This window comes from Bombyx mandarina, chromosome 01 (genome assembly GCF_030267445.1).
Source record: "Bombyx mandarina strain Sakado chromosome 01, ASM3026744v2".
In the NCBI taxonomy this organism is placed as follows: Eukaryota; Metazoa; Arthropoda; class Insecta; order Lepidoptera; family Bombycidae; genus Bombyx; species Bombyx mandarina.
This window is the reverse complement of record NC_143208.1, coordinates 365,127-384,772: the sequence shown is the minus strand read 5'-3', so window position 1 is coordinate 384,772 and position 19,646 is coordinate 365,127. Positions and strand designations below refer to the sequence as shown.

The 19,646-nt window shown below is 36.8% G+C and overlaps 1 protein-coding gene and 1 long non-coding RNA gene across 7 annotated transcripts in view; one reads left to right on the top strand and one right to left on the bottom strand.

The window, feature by feature from the left end:
- Nucleotides 1–19,646, top strand: part of LOC114245577 (uncharacterized) — a 43,761-nt gene continuing 24,115 nt past the window's right edge. Inside the window, exon 1 of one of the 6 annotated variants that reach the window (XM_028177817.2) lies at nt 1–164. The gene's annotated coding sequence lies outside the window, so the exon portion shown is untranslated. Of the gene's footprint in view, nt 165–3,199; nt 3,467–12,017; nt 12,532–17,790; nt 18,348–19,646 lie in introns of those variants that run through there. The other 5 variants (XM_089740088.1, XM_028177802.2, XM_089740083.1 and 2 more) reach the window with 5 other exon arrangements.
- On the bottom strand, nt 7,653–10,299 carry LOC149503435 (uncharacterized). Its single transcript, XR_016325731.1, has 2 exons — nt 10,087–10,299; nt 7,653–10,023 (listed from the first exon to the last, which is right to left on the bottom strand). It is a non-coding gene; the product is annotated as an uncharacterized LOC149503435 (long non-coding RNA).

Here is a 19,646-nt window from a genome sequence, read left to right as displayed (position 1 = left end):
CCCAAGCCTGCAACTGCATGGCTGACGAGCGCGCTGATTTATTTTCTGAAGTTTTTGGATTTTTAAATTAATCGGCCTCTCGGTATTGCGTAATTAGGCGCTTGAGAACGGGTCGGTCGTGCGCCGAAGCAGACTACAAACTTCGAACAGAGATCTGCGAAGAAGTAAGTATACCTTAGAAAGACTATTCTATATTGTTAAATTATATTATTATTGTGTTAAATATTAATATCGCGGCGGCACGGATTGCTTGCAGCCCGTACACATTCAGATTTAGAGATTGGTAATTTAGGAACGGGTCAATATCATGGCCCCGTATATTATGTTTTATGGAAAATAGCGTCAGTTTGTTAATTATATTGTTCATGAGCGCTGGTGATTAAATATTATAAAGCGCTCGTGGAATAGTCAACAAATGTCTTCATAATATGTACTTCATTTTTCTAAAATTTACATGGAATAGGAAATGAAATAAGAGAAGTATTATTATATAGCTTCATAAAAAAATCAAGAACACGTTGCTGGAAACCGGTTATGAGTGTGTCTATGTTTTTGACATTAGGCTATATATTCTCAAATATATTAAGTGTATAATCTATGCTATATACTACTAACAACGATATGGAGGAATACTGTCAGCTTATGGCTGTTGGCCTCCGTGGCATCGGCAATGTGACCAGCACGAATCGTCGCCACCAATACCCGATCAACTAAACTAAATACATCATTTTAAAGATTTATCACAATCCATTGATCACCTATTTCTTCCAATTTCCTTAATTATCACAATTAGGGAACCGGACAACTATTTTTTTTTAAATTGCAGCATTGTAGCACAGTAATATGAGCTTACTGATGTGTATAATTTTAATACAAATATCATCTTTTACAAATAGGCTTTTACAAAATAGGCGATGTGACTAATAAGTTTAACAACTACTACTTTTTTATTTATTTTTTATTGGTTAGATGGGTGGACGAGCTCATGACCCACCTTGTGTTAAGTGGTTACCGAAGCTCATAGACAAATACAACGTAAATGCCGCCATCCACTTTGAGACATGAGTTCTAAGGTTTTCACAGTACAACGGCTGCCCCACCCTTCAAGCCGAAACGCATTACTGCTTCACGACAGAAATAGGCAGACTCATAAGACGTCTTACCACCAATAAATACGTAAATTATAATTTTGTGTGTTTTATGTTTATTACACGATGTTATTTTTTTATCGTAAATGTCAATCATAAAAAGGGGAATGCCCATTTTAGGCCCTAGGTTGACAATAGATTAGAGAAAAAAAACACTTAGTGCATTAATCTTGGCATAAATAAATGTGTACCTATTTACTTTTTTCCAAATGAGCGCCACTACAGTTTACAATAAGTATTGAAAAAAACAAGGTATTTTTTATTTTTGCGGGAAAAATATTGCCAGCATCAAAACTATATTTTAAGTATTATCTTTATAATCATCAATCGATTATAATCGATTATAAACACATAAAATAACATCAAAGACATACCCATTGGACTCTACTAGTATTGTTATTTAAAACAACTAAAACAAATAAAGAATAAAAGATAATGTGTATTCGTAAAAAAAATATTAAGAAAAATAAATCAATTATCGGTTATTTAAAAAAGTAATCGACATATCGATTTAATGTAGTTATTTTTCATTATGCTGACAACACTGAATTTAATCTGATCATAGATATTATAATCTTGAATCTGAATGACTATCTGAGTCTGACACTTCACTTGCTGCTTACGTTCAAAATGGATGTGTTTTGATTTTTCTTCGATTTATTTTACTGGCTTTGTTTTATGGATTTTATTCTCCCTTCAACGACAACTTTGGTTCAGGAGCTAAGGATCACAGTTACATTAGATTATGGATACCGATCAATAACGTTTCATACTACGACTGAAAAACATTTTGTGAATTGTGGTTTTAACCTAGCCGAGATTCAAAACCATACCTTCGAATCGAAAAAAATAAGCGTGATACAGCAGTGGGTTGCAACACAGCAGGTAAGTACACAAGCTATAAATTGATTTTGTTATTACATAAATCATCTTCCAATTATTTACTGATAATTATATTTTTTTAAGATGTGAAGAGATAATAATCATGTTTGCCACAACTGCTGATTGGTGCTAGTCTTGCTCTTCAACAAGAGCCAGAAGGATCTGTATGTCACAATAGCTGCATTTATTATGGACGGTCTGTTAGACATATAAGAAGTCACTTATAAGAACAGATACAGATAGAAAGTCTCATTAGAAATGTTGGAAAATGCACAGTAGGTTGTTGTGCACATATTATGACTGTGTTTTGGTATATAGATTGGGCAAGATATCAATCAAATATATGTCCTCCTGTGCTATTTTTAGATGACTTACTAATTGTGTATGAAGATGAAGAAAATATAGATATTTAAAGAAGCATGTGTGTTTTTTTATACTCTAATAACTACAATTGGATGAAAATACATTAGGAACATTTCTCTTATCATAATCAATAAATTAAAAATGAAGAAGAGAAAAGTTCTTAAAGTATCTCATAATCCGACACTTATTTATATATATAGAAAAATAACCTCACAACGATTTTTATTTTATTTTATAATAGTGGTGTCAATTTCAATATTTTTTTTAGATATCCAATACATTTAAGAATTTGAAACACTCCATTTTTATAGTACCTAATATTTGATGTCCATCTTGGGCCTAGCACACTATGGAGAGTGGGCATTCCCCATTGTTAAATACGTATTTCGTAAGAAAAAATTTACTGTAAAATTAGTGCCTGCCTGCGGGATTCGAACACCGTTGTATCGCTTGATACGGGTGCACCGGACGTCTTATTCTTTACGCCACGACGATTTCGACTACTTACACTCGGCTCCCAAATAATAAATAAAGTAGACAGTAGTAAATATTAAAGATATTAGATACTAATCACCCTTATGATATCAGGTCTAAGTTAATTGCTTTGGAACAACGTTTATCCAGCACTTCAGATATGTTCGTTATGCAATACAAAGAAGCAGGTCGACGAGATGGTCGTTGATCGCATTAGTAGTCGAACGCAACGATTGAAGCCAAGAATAGTCAGAAAACGAATCGTAGAGAGAACATTAGTTTTATCGACTATGTAACGGTCTAGCGCGAACACACGCATGCGCCAAATGACCACATTACAAAGGCCACCATTAAAATCGATAACGCGTTTTCGGCGTAGCAAAGTGGTTCGACACGCGAGGTTTTAATTTTGCTTAAATTTGAAATTACAGTGCATCGACTGCGCTGAACAAAATCAATGGATTCTTAAAATGTGAAATGACAAATATTAGTACCTCCCTCCGTTGATCTATTTAGTGAGAAACATATTTGTGGTGTGTTTTAAGCTGTCATCTACGAGTGCGGAGATCAAGCCTTAGTCTACCTATTTATCATACAAGGTAATTTTTTAAGCATCCAATCCATATAAAGCAAATACCATGACGCAAACAGTCACGTGGCTAGGCCATAAAGTCCGGAATTGCCAATTTCTATCACCCATATGTGATCTATGTGACCCTATGTGATATGTCACCCTATGTGATCACCCAGGTCTGGGTGATCATTTCTTAGAAAGTGAGCCCGATGTTCGGCTTGTAGGCATTAAGAAGCACTACACAACTCACATTTATTAACAAGTGACACTATTTGTGTATATATTGTTTTTATATTTGTGTATTTATGTATATATGTTTACACTTTTGTATGTATTTTTTATATAAATATTTGTAATTTAATTTATATTTCAAAGCACCTATCGTTGTTTATTATGCACTACCTTTGGTTGACTGATAGAGAATGCCATAGGCATTAAGTCTACCAATGTAAATATTACAATAAATAAATAAAATAAATGAGCACCGTAGAATAAAAATTATTTACTCTTTCAGTTTTATTTCCTTTGCGAACTTGCTAACTGAATATGAAAATTGTATGCTATGTTGTCAATCAGCGACTGATAGTTTTGCCGGCGCGTTGTTCTTATTAAGGCCTGGTCGAGGATATACCTACATAGTTCTGTGTGCTTAGTGTGTTTTTTAACGTTCTCGATAGCGTAAAAGTTACCTGAAATTTGTATGCAGATGGAACAGTGCCCCTAGCGACAAACATAGGCAAACGTTCCAACTCCCTACAAATTTGAGTTAGCTTTTATGCTATCGAGAAAGTTAAAAAGCTCACACTAAGCAAACATATGTGCCTACTGCAGCTCGGCTACTGGCGCCGCGCCGCTCCGCGCACTCGCTCATGCACAAGCTGCGTATTTACGTTGAATGTTCGCTACGCCTACAAATAAATAATAGTCATTACTAACTGCCCGCGAATATAATACAATACTTCGCGAATAACTTCTACCTGGAAGATACGGCATCGCGCGGTAAATATAAACGCGGAATGTTTTTAAATTTGCGAAATCTTATGTCGGCGCGCGCGTTTACGAAATTAAATTTAAAAATAAGCCTTTTCTGCTCTATACAACTTTGCTAAAATATTGCTCAAACGCGTCTTGTGCTACGGAATTAAAATTTGAATCATATCATTGATTACAACTTAATGCCGTTTATGCTATAACGTGCAGGCTACGTAAATAATGAAGATTCGGCTATTATAAATGTTTATTCGAAATTGTACTACTTTTTACATGTCAGTACTCATAATAACTTTCCTGTCATTGAAAAAGCTTTGCGAAGTAGAAAACTCAAGCTGGCTTTGCATTGTTTGTTTGTTCGAAGTGGCGACAGAATTTCTCGTATTCATTTATTCGGAGTATTTATTCTACCTTTAGCTCGTAAATTCAGATTTAGTCTAGAACGCATCGAACACGTCGTTGTAAAGTGCAACTTTAATGAAGTTAAATTTATTATTTAGATATTTTTATTATCACTCTTGGATACATTATTCCCATTATTTTTACTTGTTTTTATTGGTTGATTATTTGTTTTTATATGTTAATATCTGTAAAAACAGTCTGAGTTGCATTACAAAATTAAATCAATCCGCTTGCCAAAATTTTACGTCGTGGTGTCGCTACTAGAATCATTAGTGCTGCCCTCTATGTAACAGTGACCAGTAACAAAGTGCATCAAGTTTCGGTGTATCAATTTGGCGCAACTGTGCGACATCCTGTTTACATTCAGTGTTGCCACTTTATAAGACTTATAATACCATCCGGATGGTTTCTTTATAATAAAACATTTTGAAATCATTACACATGTTTTCTTTCATTGTCACCCTCTCTGGACTTCTACAAATAATTCGAGACCAAAATTAGCCAAATCGGTCCAGCCGTTCTCGAGTTTTAGCGAGACCAACGAACAGCATTTCATTTTTAACTAGTCAGGTCATAAGTATTGTCACACAGTAAAAACTTTTCTTTTAGAATGCTGGCCACAAAAAAAATTATTTAATTCGAATTTCGAATTGTTCACGAAAATAAAAATGTATACTTTTAGAATTTTACTCATTTTTAAATATGGAGTGGACGCTTAAAGAAGACCGTGTTGCAGTTATTGCGTTGCATCGTTGCGGTTACGCGCCAATTCAAATTTTTAACATACTGAAAATTTTGAATATAACCAAAAGATTCGTTTATCGTACCATCAAACGATACAATGAAGACTCTAGTGTAGATGACAGGTCAAGAAGTGGTCGCCCTCGGTCTGTTAGGACTCCAGCAGTGATAAAAGCTGTGAAGGCGCGAATTCAAAGAAATCCCAAACGTAAGCAGAAACTGTTGGCCCTTCAGATGGGGTTAAGCAGAACCACGGTGAAAAGGGTGTTAAATGAAGACTTAGGGCTTCGGGCATATTGAAGAAAAACAGGACATCGTTTGAATGTTCGTCTAATGGACCTGAGACTGAAAAGATGCCGCGCTTTGTTGAAGCGGTACGCGGGAAAAAAATATCTGGAAATTCTTTTTTCGGATGAAAAAATTTTTACCGTAGAAGAGAGCTACAACAAACAAAATGATAAGGTGTACGCACACAGTAGTAAAGAAGCGAGCAACCGTATTCCGCGTGTCCAACGAGGTCATTTTCCATCCTCGCTCATGGTATGGTTGGAAGTTTCTTATTGGGGCTTAACAGAGGTACATTTTTGTGAGAAAGGTGTAAAAACGAATGCAGTTGTGTATCAAAATACAGTCCTGACGAACCTTGTGGAACCTGTTTCTCATACCATGTTCAATAACAGGCACTGGGTATTCCAACAAGATTCGGCGCCAGCTCATAGAGCGAAGAGCACACAAGACTGGCTGGCGGCGCGTGAAATCGACTTCATTCGGCACGAAGACTGGCCCTCCTCCAGTCCAGATTTGAATCCGTTAGATTACAAGATATGGCAACACTTGGAGGAAAAGGCGTGTTCAAAGCCTCATCCCAATTTGGAGTCACTCAAGACATCCTTGATTAAGGCAGCCGCCGATATTGACATGGACCTCGTTCGTGCTGCGATAGACGACTGGCCGCGCAGATTGAAGGCCTGTATTCAAAATCACGGAGGTAATTTTGAATAAACTTTAGTGTCATAAAAATCTATGTTTTGTTAAGTTCATTTTGGTATATGAATGGTTACATAATGAATAAACTTGATTCAGTTATTTTACATTAAACATGTGACAGAATTTATGACCTGACTAGGTATATATGTACTATATGTATAGATTACACGGCTGTGAGGATTCTGTTTATAAAAAGCAGTTTCTGATTTTAACATTCAAAACCTGATATAATCGCATCACTCAATACAAATAGACCGGTAGTTTTATTTTGATTTTGAATTATTGTAATGTCAAGTGAAAATTGTAATTTGAATTCTTGGAAACGCCGTCGAACTTGTATTTATTTGTTGTACTCAGCAACACTATGTAAATCAATAGAGAACAGAGCGGACATGCGCTGTGCGTTCATAGTAGCCATTTTGTCATTGTCATGACATCGTCGAAACCCATAGACCTATATAGTAGGGACACGACATATTGTTCTATACGTACAATTGCTTATATAAATAGCACCCATTTTGAAGGCACATACATAAACATATATCTATCTCGTTCTTACTCAGCACTTTAACTCGCAGGAAAACAATATAACAGTATTTCAGTGCGTACATAAAATGAAACCTGAATATACGTAAATATCTCCGTCTCCGTCTAATGAGGCCGGAAATCCGCCATGTTTAGCGCGCCAAATGTCATTGTCACGTCAGTTCGGCCGTCTGTTTTGGGTTGTACATTATTTATTGACTTTGATATCGATTTAATATGATTGATTATATAAAATTTCAAAATTTATCATGCTTAAAACATACAAAAATAATAATTAAAACGTATTTTATAGGATCTCAAGAAAGTCGATGCCCTAAAACTATTATCTATATGTATTTAAATTCATTATGGAGCCCTCATCCGAAAAATCCATTTTTCGGTCGGAATCTATTGATCATGACACTAATCATAAATACCACTTTAAAATATGTCATCAAAACATATTTAGACATTCTGTTTAGACATTTCGGGAAAAAGGCTACCGACAAAATCTCTTCGGAACTATTTAAATAAAATAGTTTTATTCCGCAGTGAGTAAAACACTATTGTAAATTTGTTAAATATTTAATAATTAAGTGATTTTAGAGAGGAAGTCACAAGGAATGACGTTTGTAATTAATGAATAAATGTTCTGTAGGTGTTTTTTTTTTCACGCGGTCCCTTGATAAGTTTAAAATTTGAATCACTCTCAAGCGAAAGTGATTCAAATGGTGCGGCGCAACTTCCTTGGGGTGCGCTGCGGTAGTATGTTACGGACTTTAGAGTCAGCAAAACAATTAAAATAGATTGTAATAGTCTAAGAAAAACACGTACTCAAAATACGATAACATTTAGCATGCTAGAAATGGGCTGATGGCTTTGAACTACGCCATATCTTTATGTTTTGCGACAAATGACAACTTTATAAAATCAGTGTAGCAACTTTTAAAAATCATCATATCGTTTACTTGGCAAATTCGAAGGACGAACTTGTCTTAGATTTCACCCATCTAAATCATATCATATTTGCACATAACAATATACCTACTTACTTCCCATTAAAGTATAAATTCTACAAATAAATAATACTCAACAAGATTTAAAATAAAATGAGCCAAGAACGTTTATCGATAAAACCTGATAACATTGAAATCTTTTGTACAGCACTAAAGCCGCCATGTTTTGTGGCCAGATGACGTCACAGTGGCACGAAATTTTGGTTGACGTTTCATTTCCATAGGTTTCCTACTTCATTGTCGAAACCATAGACCTATATAGTAGGGACACGACATATTGTTCTATACGTACAATTGCTTATATAAATAGCACCCATTTTGAAGGCACACACATAAACATATATCTATCTCGTTCTTACTCAGCACTTTAACTCGCAGGAAAACAATATAACAGTATTTCAGTGCGTACATAAAATGAAACATATTTTATACGTAAATGTCTAATGAGGCCGAAAATCCGCCATGTTTGGCGCACCAAATGTCATTGTCACGTCAGTTCGGCCGTCTGTTTTGGGTTGTACATTATTTATTGACTTTGATATCGATTTAATATGATTGCTTATATAAAATTTCTTATTTTATCATGCTTAAAACATACAAAAATAATAAATAAAACATATTTTATAGGATCTCAAGAAAGTCGATGCCCCAAAACTATTATCTATATATATTTAAATTCATTATGAAGCCCTCATCCGAAAAATCGGACACCATTTTTCGGTCGGAATCTATTGATCATGACACCAATCATAAATACCTCTTAATAAAATATGTCATTAAAACATATTTAGACATTCTGTTTAGATATTTCGGGAAAAAGGCTACCGACAAAATCTCTTCGGAACTGTTTAAATAAAATAGTTTTATTCCGTAGTGAGTAAAACACTATTGTAAATTCGTTAAATATATAATAATTAAGTGATTTTAGAGAGGAAGTCACAAGGAATGACGTTTGTAATTAATGAATAAATGTTCTGTAGGTGTTTTTTTATCACGCGGTCCCTTGATAAGTTTAAAATTTGAATCACTCTCAAGTGAGAGTGATTCAAATGGTGCGGCGCACCTTCCTTGAGGTGCGCTGCGGTAGTGTGTTACGGACTTTAGGTCAGTAAAACAATTAAAATAGATTGTAATAGTCTAAGAAAAACACGTATTCAAAATACGATAACATTTAGCATGCTAGAAATGGGCAGATGGCACTGTACTACGCCATATCTTTATGTTTTGCGACAAACGACAACTTTATAAAATCAGTGTAGCAACTTTTAAAAATCATCATATCGTTTACTTGGCAAATTCGAAGGACGAACTTGTCTTAGATTTCACACATCTAAATCATATTATATTTGCACATAACAATATACCTACTTACTTCCTATTAAAGTATAAATTCTACAAATAATTAATACTCAACAATATTTAAAATAAAATGAGCCAAGAACGTTTATCGATAAAACCTGATAACATTGAAATTTTTTGTACAGCACTAAAACCGCCATGTTTTGTGGCCCGATGACGTCACAGTGGCACGAATTTTTTGTTGACGTTTCATTTCCATAGGTTTCCTACTTCAGTGGTCGAAACGGTCGACTACGCTATGACATGTCCTTCTTCAAACAAAGCTTGTGGAGAGTACTAGGCGGTAGGCAGCGGCTTGGTTCTGCCCCTGGCATTGTTGACGTCCAAGCGATGGTAACCACTTACCATCAGGTGGGCCGTATGCTCGTTGCCTGCTAAGGCAATAAAAAATAATTAAAAAAACGAGTCGAGTTCGACGAGCGAACTAACCTATAGACACAGGGAGTTTCTAGGTGCATTTTCTCAATGGGTCGCGATTCCGATCCGGTGGTAGATTCTGTGAAGCACTACTCCTGCAAGAACTGGTGTTAGCAAATTGTCTAAGGTTAAGTTCTGAATTCACCTACCCGCTGGGACGTAGTTGAAATAGCCTAGGCTACCATTTGCTTGGGCGGCGATTTCAAACCGAGTATCCACATTTTTTGGTCAAAACTGGCTCAAAGTTTAGATTAGCCTTTTTATAAAACCAATAATCAGAAACATCAATAAAAAAAATTCAACTTTCGCAAATTAAATAAAACTTTCTCCTCCCTTGGATCGTTGAAAACAATGAACAGACTAGAATTTTCTTCTTTTTTTTTTCATAATTCTGAATTTGGAATTTAAAAATTCATACGATAAAGATAAAAACTTATTGCTCCACCTAACATATATTTTTTTGCTAGGGAACGTCAAAACATCACTCGAATTTTCGAAGTATCCATCTTTCTTATCTAAGCTGAGTAAAAAAAGTAACTGAAAGTCGATAATCGAATGTTGCACATTTTTTAAAAGAAAAACTTCATAGGTGAAAAAAAATTCACTCAAAAATCTCAAACCATGAAGCAGTCCCCTCCCCATGAAGGTTCTATTTCAATTCGAAGTACCTATTACAATAAAATGGAAATTTCATACTTTAACCCCTATTATTTATTATCTATCTATATATAAGTATATAAAAATGAATTGCTGTTCGTTAGTCTCGCTAAAACTCGAGAACGGCTGGCGAAGTCGATTTAGCTAATTTTGGTCTTGAATTATTTATGGAAGTCCAGAGAAGGTTTAAAAGGTAGATAAATAAATATGAAAATACTCGGAATTAAATAAAAATAAAAATTTTGTTTTTCCTTTGATGTGTCCCCCGTTGGACGGATTCCTGTTGTTTGTTTTAAGTTTATTTTATACAAAAGCTTAGGTCTTTTATTTATCGATTGAGGCACTATGAAGTCAGCCGGGTCAGCTAGTTTGTAATATATCCGTTGTATTGTATATATTGTATGAATACGTATAATATAATATTTGTCCCGCTTTTAAAGTATTTTAATTCGTCACTACAGAGCATAAACACATTGTTTAATGTATAAATCTTCAAATCTGGTTACATTCATACATACAACATACATACATACATTCATATGGACTTAACAACTCGTTTTTAGTAATAACTGTAAAAGGAGGATGGATAATAATTAAAAAAAATCAATAAGATGTGATTAAGCAAAATTGTTCGCTCGCTGTTTTTTTTTTAATAAATTTTTGGGTTAAAAGTGTAGTTTTAACACACCTTTCTAAAGAAAAGCTGATATTTTTCTATTATTATAATCCTATTTGCTCCTTTTATAGGGATATCATAGGCATATTTAGTTATAACTGTTTACTTCTGAGAGGGAACAAACACATAACTAAAAATTTAATGATGTACATAAAAGAAATCAGAGACATCAAAACTAACTTAACTAAAGCTTTTGATCCATTTGAGTTCAAATAACTAGGTTCAGTACAAATAATATTGATTTATAATGGATCATTCAGTGATCGATTCCGACGTAGCCTTAGTAAGTGGGGGGGGGACATAGTCGTCTTGTTCTCTTGCGGTGATTACTTAATTATTTTTTTATTAATTTTGATTACTAATTTGATTATGTTACAGTGTGTAGCACCCAAAACCACAAATCCCCAAATCCAAAATGAATTGAATCCTCCAGTGCCTTGCTAAACATTGGTTCTCTTCGAGGCTCCGATTACTTTGCACGATGACAGCAAGGCCTTACTGTTTAAAATTAATCGAAAATAACCCAATTATGATTTAAATAGTACTACTATCTCAACTTTAATATGAATAGTTTCTGATGGTATAATCCGTATAAACTTACTGGTGGTAGGACCTCTTGTGAGTACGCGCGGGTAGGTACCACCGCCCTGCCTATTTCTGCCGTGAAGCAGTAATGCGTTTCGGTTTGAAGGGTGGGGCAGCCTTTGTAACTATACTGAGATCTTAGAACTTATATCTCAAGGTGGGTGGTGCATTTACGCTGTAGATGTTCATGGGCTCCAGTAACCACTTAATACCAGGTGTACCACCACTTAATACCACCAATTTAAGAAATAAAAAAAAGCAGTACAGCTTACAATGGTTCAATTTCATGAAATTACATAAAAAAGGTCTGAATTTACTATTCCTAAATTAAAGATTAATGATTTAGTAAGTAAAGTTACACTGAAACTTGTCTTTCTTGTTATAACAATGGATTAGGGTAATGCTAATTTGATATAGAATAAAAGCCGCGATCTGGAATAAAACATTGGTTGAGCACTTTTCAAAACCAGGTCATCCTCTTGTTTTTTTTAAGTCGGTGCAGAGTAAGTTGGTACCTAAATTCGATGCAGCCACCGCCCTTGCCGGCCAGTCGATTACGCATGCGTCATTTCTTACCGTGATACATTTTATGCGCGTTGCACCTGCGGTCTGTGTCAGTTGCATCCGGAACGCTGCAAATTCTGATAGCGTTGACCGTTTCATTTCGGGAATTGTGTAAAGAGATACAGTGATCCTTTTAATCTAGTGAAATCTTTGAGGCTCCTTCGACGAAAAGTAAGTTTTTTTTTTTAATTGCCTTTGTAGGTCGACGAGCATACGGCCCACCTGATGGTGAGTGGTTACCGTCGCCCATGGACTTCAGCAATGCCAGGGGCAGAGCCAAGCCGCTGCCTACCTTGACATTATAGTCATTTAAAGTAGTTAGTTATTAACCTCACTATATATATATAATGTAGTAATGAGATACTTTAATGCACAGGACAATTTTTGGGAAACCATGCAACTTCCATCAATATCATTATAAATATGATAATACTACGTAATAAAAAAAAAACTGATATCATAATTAAATTATATTTTACAAATTAAGAGATATACTTATTATACGTCTACAGATCTTTTTTCCATTAACTGCATTTAAAATAAATACATACTTAAAACATGGGGTATGTTCATGTAAAAACTGGGATCGGAGTATTTTTTTTTTATGAAAGAAGGATTACTGGTGGCCCGGAGGCCTTTCCAGTTTCACCAGGACAGGTGGGCGAGCAAAGGCTCAGCCAGGAGGGGAAGGGATCGGATTCATCGCCTTGTGCGCCCATAGCGCCCTGATAAGCGCATGTGCAGTGCGACCGCGCCCTGCACTATAGCACACACGTCACATTGCAATTTGTATATTGTTTTGATATCGTAGTTGAATGGTATTTTAGGCAGTTATCGGTGCCGTGTTAAGAATGTGATATCCGCTCAGCACCAGATGTACTGTGATAAATATTATGCTTTGTGTTCATATTTTCGTTTAAGTAAATAAAAAGGTTACTTAAGGTCCAAACTTTTGCAAACCTGGCATCGAAATATCTTATTCAGGCTTTTGCTGAATTTTTCCTAGTATCTGATAATAAGAATGGTATGAGAGTAATATGAGATAAACTATTTTGCAAGATAGCTATATATGTGGTTTGTAGCAGCTTATGTATTTAAGTCGCTTTTTTTGGGTCTCATTTACCGGTTCCTAAACGAATATGGCCTATGTCCAGCAGTGGACTGCTATAGGCTGATGATGATGATGATGAAACTAATATTATAACTAGTCAGGTCATAAGTATTGTCACACAGTAAAAACTTTTCTTTTAGAATGCTGGCCACAAAAAAGTTTATTGAATTCGAATTTCGAATTGTTCATGAAAATAAAAATGTATACTTTTAGAATTTTACTCATTTTTAAATATGGAGTGGACGCTTAAAGAAGACCGAGTTGCAGTTATTGCGTTGCATCGTTGCGGTTACCCGCCAATTCAAATTTTTAACATACTGAAAAATTTTAATATAACCAAAAGATTCGTTTATCGTACCATCAAACGATACAATGAAGACTCTAGTGTAGATGACAGGTCAAGAAGTGGTCGCCCTCGGTCTGTTAGGACTCCAGCAGTGATAAAAGCTGTGAAGGCGCGAATTCAAAGAAATCCCAAACGTAAGCAGAAACTGTTGGCCCTTCAGATGGGGTTAAGCAGAACCACGGTGAAAAGGGTGTTAAATGAAGACTTAGGGCTTCGGGCATATCGAAGAAAAACAGGACATCGTTTGAATGCTCGTCTAGTGGACCTGAGACTGAAGAGATGCCGCGCTTTGTTGAAGCGGTACGCGGGAAAAAAATATCGGGAAATTCTTTTTTCGGATGAAAAAATTTTTACCGTAGAAGAGAGCTACAACAAACAAAATGATAAGGTGTACGCACACAGTAGTGAAGAAGCGAGCAACCGTATTCCGCGTGTCCAACGAGGTCATTTTCCATCCTCGCTCATGGTATGGTTGGGAGTTTCTTATTGGGGCTTAACAGAGGTACATTTTTGTGAGAAAGGTGTAAAAACGAATGCAGTTGTGTATCAAAATACAGTCCTGACGAACCTTGTGGAACCTGTTTCTCATACCATGTTCAATAACAGGCACTGGGTATTCCAACAAGATTCAGCGCCAGCTCATAGAGCGAAGAGCACACAAGACTGGCTGGTGGCGCGTGAAATCGACTTCATCCGGCACGAAGACTGGCCCTCCTCCAGTCCAGATTTGAATCCGTTAGATTACAAGATATGGCAACACTTGGAGGAAAAGGCGTGCTCAAAGTCTCATCCCAATTTGGAGTCACTCAAGACATCCTTGATTAAGGCAGCCGCTGATATTGACATGGACCTCGTTCGTGCTGCGATAGACGACTGGCCGCGCAGATTGAAGGCCTGTATTCAAAATCACGGAGGTAATTTTGAATAAACTTTAGTGTCATAAAAATCTATGTTTTGTTAAGTTCATTTTGGTATATGAATGGTTACATAATGAATAAACTTGTTTCAATTATTTTACATTAAACATGTGACAGAATTTATGACCTGACTAGGTATAGGTCTATGGTGAAATTATATTACTTTTAACAAAACAACTGTCAAGCATAATACTGAAATTAAATGCCGAAATTCTACCGCCATTTATAAATCCATGTTCGTTTATTCTGCCTTCGAGGATAACTCTGATGTTCTTGAACGCGGACAAAAATCAGGAAATTCGACGACCTTGAATTTTTCAAACTGATATATATTTACTCTCTTTGTCTCTCTGGAATTGGCTGGATAGGGTAATTGATCGCACCACTCCCATGTAGAAACGGCTTGTCATCTTTCTAGGTGAGTGGACGGGCTCACAGCCCACCTGGTGTTAAGTAGTTACTGGAGCCCTTAGACATTTACGATGTAAATGCGCCACCCACCTTGAGACATAAGTTCTAAGGTCTCAAGTATAGTTACATCTGGTCTGGATACCCAGTGTGGGAAGAAGCCGGCAATGCTCTAGTGCTCTAGCTACGGTCAATAGTCGGAAGGAACAGGTTAACGAAATGAGCGTGAAAAGTCTATCGACTGTCTAGAATGAATTCGAGGAGTTCCAATTATATCATGATTTTAATGCGGGATATTCCTACCATAAGCCATATGCCTACCAACAAAGGTACAGCAGCAAAATAATCATAATAGTTCTAGTAAGTATTCCTGGTGACAATTGGAACACGAGGAGCAGGTGGAACGGAGACCTGGTGAAACGTCAGAAGAGGACCTGAACCCGGGAGTGACTACTGAGCTCCGCCCCGCTAAGCTGTCCCGTCGACCGGTGTAAACCCTTTCGTGCGGTCGTAGTCCCGGTGTCGGAGACCGAGTGGAATGATTCCCGGTGATCGTACGCAGGTTGTGTTGGGGGCCCTTCCATACCCTTCATCTGCTTCTTGCGCAACCCGTGCTGGGGTGCTCATTGTGTCCGGCGATTTATTCAAATATTGCCTTGAATTCAACTTTAGCACCTACTTCTCCGAATCTTGACTCTCCAACCAAAATAAATGAAAGTCAAGAAAAGGATCAGAGTTTTTCGGGGCATCTCCATTCCACATTTGATGTGGATTTCAGTTTTGTTAGGAGCTTACATACCAACGTTGACACCACTTGAGGGGCACGAGCCTTGTGTTGAAACTTAGAGATATGTATGCTTCTAACTGGACTCTGAAGAAGGCTGATCGAAGTCGGATCGACGCGTTTGAGATGTGGTGCTGGAGGAAAATGCTGCAGATTCCCTGGACGGCGCATCGGACAAATGCATCAATCCTAGAAGAACTAGGCGGCTCCTTAAGACTCTCCACCATTTGCCTACGTAGGATTTTAGAGTTTTTCGGTCACGTTGCGAGAAAAAAGGGTGACAATCTCGAAAGACTTCTCATCACCGGCAAAGTGGAAGGAAAGAGGCCTAGGGGGCGTAGTCCCATGCGCTGGTCCGATCAGATTAAGACGACTTTGGAATCCAGCATTAATGTCGCTATCCACTGCGCGGAGGACAGAAGTGAATGGAAGAACATAGTCCTGACAAAAGTGCTCAGTAAAGGTCACGACCCTCAGAACTGAGGAATACGACGCACGGAGGATGCTTCTAAAAAACGCCCCCTAGTGCACCTCTAGATTCAGAGAATATGAGAGAATATTCAGAGAAATATTTTTTCTCCAATTCCTAATGATCCACTAGCTAAGCCTATGCCTAATAGGTCAAGCGCACTTTCTCTAATTCTGTCATAATGATTTACTATTTTAATGCAACATAAACAGTACATACTTACTTATGTATATTCGTATATAATAATTGGCCAAAGATTAATTTAAGGATCGACTTATATGATTTAGTCGTCGTCGTGGCCTAAAGGATAAGACGTCCGGTGCATTCGTACGTAGCGATGCACCGGTGTTCGAATCCCGCAGGCGGGTACCAATTTTTCTAATAAAATACGTACTCAACAAATGTTCACGATTGACTTCCACGGTGAAGGAATAACATCGTGTAATAAAAATCAAACTCGCAAAATTATAATTTACGTAGTTACTGGTGGTAGGACCTCTTGTGAGTCCGCACGGGTAGGTACCACCGCCCTGCCTATTTCTGCCGTAAAGCAGTAATGCGTTTCGGTTTGAAGCGTGGGGCAGCCGTTGTAACTATACTGAGACCTTAGAACTTATATCTCGAGGTGGGTGGCGCATTTACGTTGTAGATGTCTATGGGCTCCAGTAACCACTTAACACCAGGTGGGCTGTGAGCTCGTCCATCCATCTAAGCAATAAAAAAAACCTTTTGCAGACTACTCACCCAGTTGGATACAGTACGGTGGTCAACGTTTCACTTGGGTCATCTGATCACGGCGTCATTCGTGCTATCATATCACTCTATCGTCCTGGGTGTCGAAGTGTTTGGCAGGCTAGATCAGCAATGTAATGCGTAGGTTGCGACGTAGTGCCTGAATACTACACATCCTACCCAAGGAATGGATCTACTTTCATTTAACGATCCTGACATATGTGTGGACCGACTTGAAGATATAGTGCTTCTGGAAATGAGTTATTGTTTCCCTCTTCTGAGGTGCCCGTTGGAGGTATTGGAAAGCCCTGGTATATAAAGCCAGTCAAGATGCTGCACCCCTCGAACGGTCAGCGTATATAACATAGAATGATGCCAGAAGACGTTAAGATCCTAATATCTTAAAGAAAAGGTGGAAATTTAATGCCCCTTCCAGAACCTATAAGAAGGCTATTACCAAGGAGAAGTCAGAGAATGTTGCAAGAATTGGTGAAAGACAGAAGAGCTAACCCTCTTGGAGTCGTATTTTTTAGTCACTCGCCAAGGCTGCGGAAAGTAACTTTTGCCAATCTAGTCTTCGACCACTATGCAAGTCTGGCCCATAGTCCAAAATACCTTGGTAAAACTCTGTGCTTTGAGCTCAGCTTTGCGTTTACTGCGAAGAAGGGTACTTTTGTTGCTTTATTTTCGCAACCGTTGAACTATAAAACTGAGACTTAGAACTCGTGTTTCAAGATATGCGATGGCATTTACATTGTTTATGTCTATGGGCTTCCTTAATCACTTAGTACCAAGTGGATCGTAAGCTCATCCGTCCACCTGAGCCATAAAAAAAGCCTTCTACGAGTACATGGATTCTTCGGGTCTTCGGGATTATTCATCGTGGGACACTCTGTATAGCGTGTCCCTTGTAAGCAACATTATACAAGCATTGAGACGACCGGATATAGTCCAGCCACCGCCCTAAAATCAATTAGTACTTTCCATCGATGCGATACGCACTACGCCTGCGCGGTGCACCTGTCCTCGATGCAGTTGCGTCAGTATTTATGCAAGTGTCATAGCTTCCATTTCGCGGTGTGCAAGGTCGTATTTTTGCAAATTGAGGTGTTCAGGTGTTTTTGTGGCAATACGTGAATATTAATTACAACGTTCCTGATTCAGCAATACCCGTGGTTTGCTGGAGGCCTTCCTAATTAAAGATTCTGCGAACAAAGTAGGTTAATAATGTCTATTTTTTAGAAGAACTTTCAGAATGAGAAATAACGTCTGATCTACTTTTTTGAAAAGAAAAGAGCTTTTTGAGAATTCATCTGGCATACACGTATATATCGGTATTTGAGTATCTTATGACCCGTTCGAGTAGGTACCACTGCCCCTTCTATTTCTTTCGTGAAGCAGTATTAGGTGCCAGTTTGAATGCTAATGAGTTCTGCGAGAGAAAGAGAGTTCAAAAAGCTTTACGCACAAAATGATAGTAATAGCGCGAAATTGAACTGCCTAATTTAAATTTAAATTTAACTAAATTTGATTTTCATTAATTTTTTTAAATTAAATTAATTATTAATTAAATAAATAAAAAATTAATTAATTTTAATTTAATTATGAACTAATTTATTTAAATAATTCATTTAAGCATTTCATTTAAACAAATGTCCTGAAAAAAAGTGTGATTTCATTAATACAATATAGTATTACTTATTTGAAGGGAAGATTTAATTTTTATTTATTAAGAATTAAATATAATATGATTTGTTTATGCTGCTGAATGTTTATGTTTTGACTGTATAGCTTGCATAAGAATATCCGTTTAAAACGTGCTTTCTCTTGGGGTTTTGTACAGCCGCCACTGGGTCGTCGCCGGGCCTCCTCGATCTAGTCCTGTGTTTTTGTACAGTTTATTGGAAATGTTATGTATGTGTTGAGGCGGCTACTCGATGCGCGCTGCGCAGCCAACGCCCTGTAAATCAATACTTGATTTATGATGCAGTTGCGTTCAATCTGCAACGCATCCTTTAAAAGTGTTGGACATTTTGGTGTAAAACAACAACAAACAAAACAATTAGAAAGTAGCTACAATTCTAAATGAATAAAAATGATTATTATTAATTAAAATATTAATGATTGATGATTTTAATTACTACAAATATACATTTCTGGGATGTATTGCGCTATTATTGAAGCCTTATAGGGTCGTTTTGGGAGAACGCTAAGAAACAAATAACACTTTTCTTACAATCGTATTGAACACTGTTTTTACAATCGTATTGTAACGGGCTTATAAAGATCGGTAGCGCATAATAGAAAAGCTGGTTATATGCACTTTATTCAACGTTTGTTTTGCGGCTCGATTAATTTCGACCGGACATTTAAATTGTAAGCAAACAAAATTATAAAGTTACTTGATATTTGTATAATATTCATATTCTGTCGTCACTTAGCACAGTGGTTCTTTAAATAACTATAACTTTGACATAAACTGAAACTGAATTGGTTTAGGTACACATATTTAATGTGAT